Genomic DNA, 6,000 nt, shown 5'->3' with positions numbered 1-6,000 from the left:
CCAATGCCATAGTCTGAACACACAGAATGAGGGGGGGAGGAGGGGGGCTGGAGCACCAACAATATTTTAAGACAGAGCAATACAAAAAATGGTCAGATGTCAGCAGGAAGGGCTCGGAAGGGTTTTTGGCAGTGGGGAGAAGGGGAGACCTCCTCACTGCTTTCTCAGCCCCCCATGTTAATGGCCAGATTGCCCTTTGTGCAGGAGGAGCAGTGGGTGGCACTGGGAGGACAGGTGGGAGCAATCCAGCTTCTCCCCATGGCTTTGCCTGTGACCAGCTCCCTGGTATGTATTTCATTACTTTTTCCTCTCTGCTTTTCAGAGGAGGAAAGTGAAGAATCCATTTAGAACTTCATATCCACACTCATAGACATTGTGGCTTTTGGAAATGCATTATCTTCTCACATTTTTCCATTTGGGCCTTTGCTGCTGCTTATCGGCAGATGTTTCTCTCTCCTTCTTCAGCTTCTACCATCTTTCCTCCAGCCCCTGCTTTTCTACCCTTTTCTTTTCCGACTTCCATCCCTCACTAAGCACTTCATCTACCTTTTTCCGCCCCCCTACCTTCCCCTTTCAGTGTTGGCAAGCACCAGGACTCTTGTCTTTTTGTCGTGTAGGAGTGTGAAGGGATGCCCAGAGAAGCTGATAAATGGCTGGGATGGGAGCTCAGGAGCCGAACTCCCAGGCCTCTTGGAATGAACTGGGAATAAACTGCCTGCACAGTCGCCTCATCTTCTTGGTTTAAAGCAGACACCGAGTCGACAAATGCTTTTTGTCTATGGAGAAAGCCATACAGCTGTTTGCAAAAGGCCAGGTAGGGAAATATTAATCTGAAACAGTATTGGTGATTTTAGCAGAGCAACCTTGGTAATTCTGGGTGTAAATGAGGGAAGAACCTGGCCCTAAGATGTTGCCTTGCTAAGGGGCACAGCACCCAGTGCGGCGGGGTTTTATCCCTGCTTACGGACAAAACTCCCCTGAGAGCTGCTTCCTGGGACAGTAGATGGAAGAGGGACAAATTCACACCATCCAGACAGGTGGTGATACAGAGCGGAACCTCTTCATGTCTTGTTCCTTCAGTCCTTTGTATCCAAACAGGGTCTGTCTCCTACAGACATCGAGAAAGGAAACCTTCATAAATGTGAAAACATTGCAAACCAGGAGCGGTGGGTTGTTCGTTGGGACGTCTAGCCCTTACATGATGCTTTTCAGCAGCCATCTCTAAAGCCATGCAGACTTCAGAGCTGCTCCTCCTATTTTGCAAGTGGGAAAGACCATCTGAGGTAACGAAAATAGTTTCATCAGTCCAGAGAGCTCAGGTAGTCACAGGTCTCTGCTCTCACTGCTGGGTCAAATTGGCAGAATGATTAAGAGATTAATTTCCTGGTCTGCTACAGACTTCTGGTGTGGCCCTGCGCAAGCAACGTAGATTTTTCTTTACTGCTGTGACCCCTCTTTGAAAAATGAACATAATAGCACATTCAGAATTCCAGGATTAATTAAAGTGTGTTATTAAAGGCTGTGACACTGTCGTTGGGTGCACCTAATATGAGAGACAAAAACCACCGCGCTGGTGAGCTCGGTGAATTTGAGCCATCCAGAACCATAATAAATCTTTTTTTAATAAAATAATAACTCAGAAGAGGTGGTCAGAGCTATCAAGCATTTATAAAGTGTAGGAGCTCCTGCTCCTGGAGGCAAAATTCCTCTGCAGCGAACATGAAGTTTGCACAAAAACAAAAGACCAGACTGGAAGAGGAATGGGCAAGGAAACTCTTCTGAGAGAAAACTTGTGGTTGATGAACACGTTGCTGGGGCTGCGCCCTTTGCTTTGGAGACTTCAGGTTGGTCTAGAAGAAAGGATAAGGTTGACACCAGGCTGCTGAGTGGCTCGGTGGGTCAGCAGACTCCTTTAGAAGCATCCTCTCCATGCCCCTAAGAATGACTTTCTGTGTCAAGATTGAAGAGTTTCCCTAATCATGGTATTTTTCCCGAGTGAGTGATCCTGGAGCCAAAATTAATTAAACCGAGAGCGCAGGGACACCACTGATAAGTGCAGCAGCCTGGTCCATGGCTGGGTGGCCTCCCCCTGCACCAGGGGTGTGAGCAGCCTGGAGGTGAAACCACTGGTATTTATAAACTAGGTAGTTACAGCCTCTTCACTTATACAGGTACTACAGCTTTGCAAAACATGCTTTCCCGTATTTTTCACGTTGAAAGAAGAGCAGAGGTGTAGAGCATGTGGGTGACCTGCCTGTGGCAGAACCGGCTTGTCCCTCAACACATCTTCCCAGACCCACTCCGAGGTTTGAAACCCTGGCACTTGCCAAGGTTTTAAGACTTTTCTGCACCCACCCATCTGCTCATAAGGGCTTTTATACTGACTCCAGGGCTTTCCTTGGTGATGCTTTTGGCTGTGCATGAGGCATTGAGCTAGGGAGCAGTTCCTGGTGCCCTGTGGCACAGTGCTGGCTTGGTCCCCACTCCCCGTGGCTGGGTTGCAGGCTCCCAGGGCTGTGGGAGCGCCTTCGGGGCTGGAGGCTCGCTGCAAAACTACATCCAGCTTTGGACAGAATCGATTTGATTTACATGAAATTCCTTCTCTGTTAATTATTCATTGCTTTAATGCAGGTAGGAATACTTGCTGCAGAAATGGCCAGCGCAACCATGTCTAGGGTACAGTGACACCGCAGCCCCAGCCAGATCCGAGGACCTAGCACGTGGTGACTTCTGCATGGCCCAGGAGGAGGCAAGTCCAGTTTCAAGGTCCTTGGGACAACTCTGCATGCAAAAATTCAGGACCTGGGGTTGTATTTAGCAACAGTCAACTCCGTCCCGATGGCATTTGGAGTTGTCAGAATTGATGCTCCGTATTTTTGCATTACCTGCCACTGTGCCCCGCACAGGCAGTGTCAAATACAGGAAACATCCAGCTTAAGCACAAACCCTTCCCAGCAAACTTCAATACACACACAGGGAGTTTAAACTACTTTGTGCAGATAGTGCCCCTAATTTTGAGGGATGAGGTTGACTCGGCTCGCCTTTTACCCCTGGCCACCTGCACTCACAGTATTTCTGTGGAGGATTTTGGGATGGTGTTTTTGGTGCTCCTGCATCGAAACTCAATGCTGTAACTGTAGTTTGGGGGTCAGGGGATTTCACTGCAGAAATGCTGGTTTCTCCTGCCTGTGTGAATTCAACGGCAAACTTGCCTTCAGTCTTCTACCTAAATATACCCCCAAAGCTGTTGTGGAATGATGGGGTGCCTGTTGCAGAGCAGATGACTCTGCTCCTACCCTCTAGTGCTGGCTCCAGCACCCTGCCCGTCTCCCTGAGCCCTCCAGAGCCCCTCACTGCTCTGTGCCCCCATCTGTCTGTCCCTGGGGTCTCCATGTGTCTTTGCAACACAGGGACAAGGCTGGGACCTGTGAGCATCTGCGGGAGCACACACATCTCCAACACCCGTCCTGTACTTGCAAGGAAGCCACTGGCTCTGCTTAGAGGGAAAAAAAAATTGTATTTGGTTAATTTTCACCTCTAAGTGCCTTTGACGCGAATGCAAGAGGTGTTACCATAAAACGCTATTTGAGAGCCAGTGCTTGTTAAATATTATGAGCAACACAAGTTTTGATTCCCAAATGAAAAGGAGCTTCTGCCTCCCAAACGAGGTAATTTCCAGGAACTCAGCACTTGGGACACACTCCAAGGATTTCATATATATTTTTGGGGTTTAAGTTTCTGTCTTTAATTAATGGTTTAGATTAATGGAAAATCACACACGGCACCAGCTGGTATTTCATGGGAACGGCTGTGCTTTGCCTCTGGGCTGTCACTGCTACCCAGGCTTCACTGAAACCTTTGCTCCTGCTTGCACCAGTACTTCACATTTTGTTTCTACAGTTGATTTAATAAAAGGAGAGGAGCAAGTTTTGTTTGCCCAACAAAGCTACCTTGGAGGCTTTGCAGAGATTATGAGGTCAAATGTGTTACGCAGGGTAATTTCTAGACAGGGCGCAGGTTTTTCTCCCCTTCTTTGCTCCTTCCCAAACTTCCCCCAGAGCCACCTGCAATTTATTTGGCTTCATCAAGGACATCAGAGCTGGAAAAGGGAGATATCTGCGATGTTGGCTATCCTCCCACCAAATCTGTGCTGCTCCTTGCCAGGCTCTGGGGGGAGGGATAAGGGAGAAGATGCCAAAGGGGGGTAGTTTCAGCCCCCAAGGGACGAGGAGTGGAGGGTGAGATGCCACCAGCATCGCTTTAAAGGAAAGCTGTGGGCGCTCTGGGAGCGGGCACAGCCTGAAACCACAGGAGAAGGGATCCCCGCTTACCAAGGAAACAACCGTGGCAGAGGATAAGCCCCACTGAGCACGTTTTCTGCCTGCTTAGTTAATATGCAAAACACCTTGAATGATAATGAATAGCAGTAGTGATTACTTAGGAACGCTTTGGATTTGCATCATCCTTCCCAGGCTCAAAAAAAGTGCCTTATAAGCAGGAACTGAAGCATGGGGTGTTCCCCTGGGAGGGAAGGAGGCAGCGTGGCTGCAGACTGATATGCTGGGGACAATTTTTGGCTATTTCTGCCCAATTTTTGGCTGTTTCCTGACATCGGTGTAGGATGGAGTGACACACAACCAGGAGCACAGTAGTGGTGGGAACCCAAACCCACTTCCAGGCAGGAGAAGATGGAGAAAAACCCTGTTGCTGGTGTGTTCCTTGGGTGCATTTCCAGCAGGCTCATGTGGGCAGAGCTGCTCGGCTCAGGGCCTGGCAAAGGGAGGGGATTCTGCTCCTCTGGTGAGACCCCACCTGGAATATTGTGTCCAGATCTGGAGCTCTCAAGAGCAAAAGGACGTGGACTTGTTGGAGCGGGGCCAGAGGAGGCCCCGGAGGTGCTGGGAGGGCTGGAGCCCCTCTGCTGGGAGGACAGGCTGGGAGAGGTGGGGGGGCTCAGCCTGGAGAAGAGAAGGCTCCGGGGAGACCTTAGACCCTCTTCCAGTCCCTAAAGGGGCTCCAGGAGAGCTGGGGAGGGACTCTTGATCAGGGAGGGGAGCCATAGGATGAGGGGGAACTGTTTTTAACTGGAAGAGGGGAGATTTAGAGGAGGTATGAGGAAGAAATTCTTTCCTGTGAGGGTGGTGAGCCCCTGGCGCAGGTCGCCCAGAGAAGCTGTGGCTGCCCCATCCCTGGAGGTGTCCAAGGCCAGGTTGGACAGGGCTTGGAGCAACCTGGGCTGGGGGGAGGTGTCCCTGCCCAGGGCAGGTGGGTGGAACTAGATGGTCTTTAGGGTCCCTTCCAACCCAAACCATTCTATGGTTCTATGAAAGTCCCCCGTTAAGGCCATTCCTTACCCCCTACGTACATGCGATCCCCAGCGGAGGGCAGAGGACGGCAGAGCCTGAAACCACCGCGGGGCACCCGCCCGGGGCGTCATGACTGAATTCTGTGAGAAAGGAAGAAGACTAAAAGTGGGGGGGGGGGAACCACAAACCCACCAAAAAATACGGACCGTTTTCAGCACCTCACGTGAAGGAAACCCGGCAGCTCCTTCCCGCTGTAGCGGAACCGAACCGAGCCCAGCCGAACCTCGCCGGACGGATCCGAACCGAGCCCGGCCGAGTCTCGCCGGACGGAGCCGAGCCGAGCCGAACCGAACCGAACCGAACCTGGCCGAGCCGAGCCGAGCCCGGCCGAGTCTCGCCGGACGGAGCCGAGCCGAGCCGAGCCGAGCCGAGCCGAGCCGAGCCGAACCGAACCTGGCCGAGCCGAGCCCGGTCGCACCGCCTCATACCTGAGCGGGGCGCGGCGGAGGCGGAGCAGTGCTGCTTCCTCCTCCTCCTGCCCCCTCTCCCCCCGCCGCGCCGCTCCCTTCCCTCCCCGCGCCCCGGCCGGCGGCGGCGGGTGTAAAGGTCGGTCTGTCGGTCGCTCCGTGTCCGGCGGTCGGTCCGGCGGCGCCGCTCGCTGCCGGCCGCCCCCATGCCCCGCGCCTAGCGCCAC

Source organism: Vanellus vanellus, assembly GCF_965231255.1.
Source record: "Vanellus vanellus genome assembly, chromosome: Z".
Lineage (NCBI taxonomy): Eukaryota > Metazoa > Chordata > Aves > Charadriiformes > Charadriidae > Vanellus > Vanellus vanellus.
The sequence above is the reverse complement of the archived record's forward strand: the minus strand, read 5'-3'. Positions refer to the sequence as shown.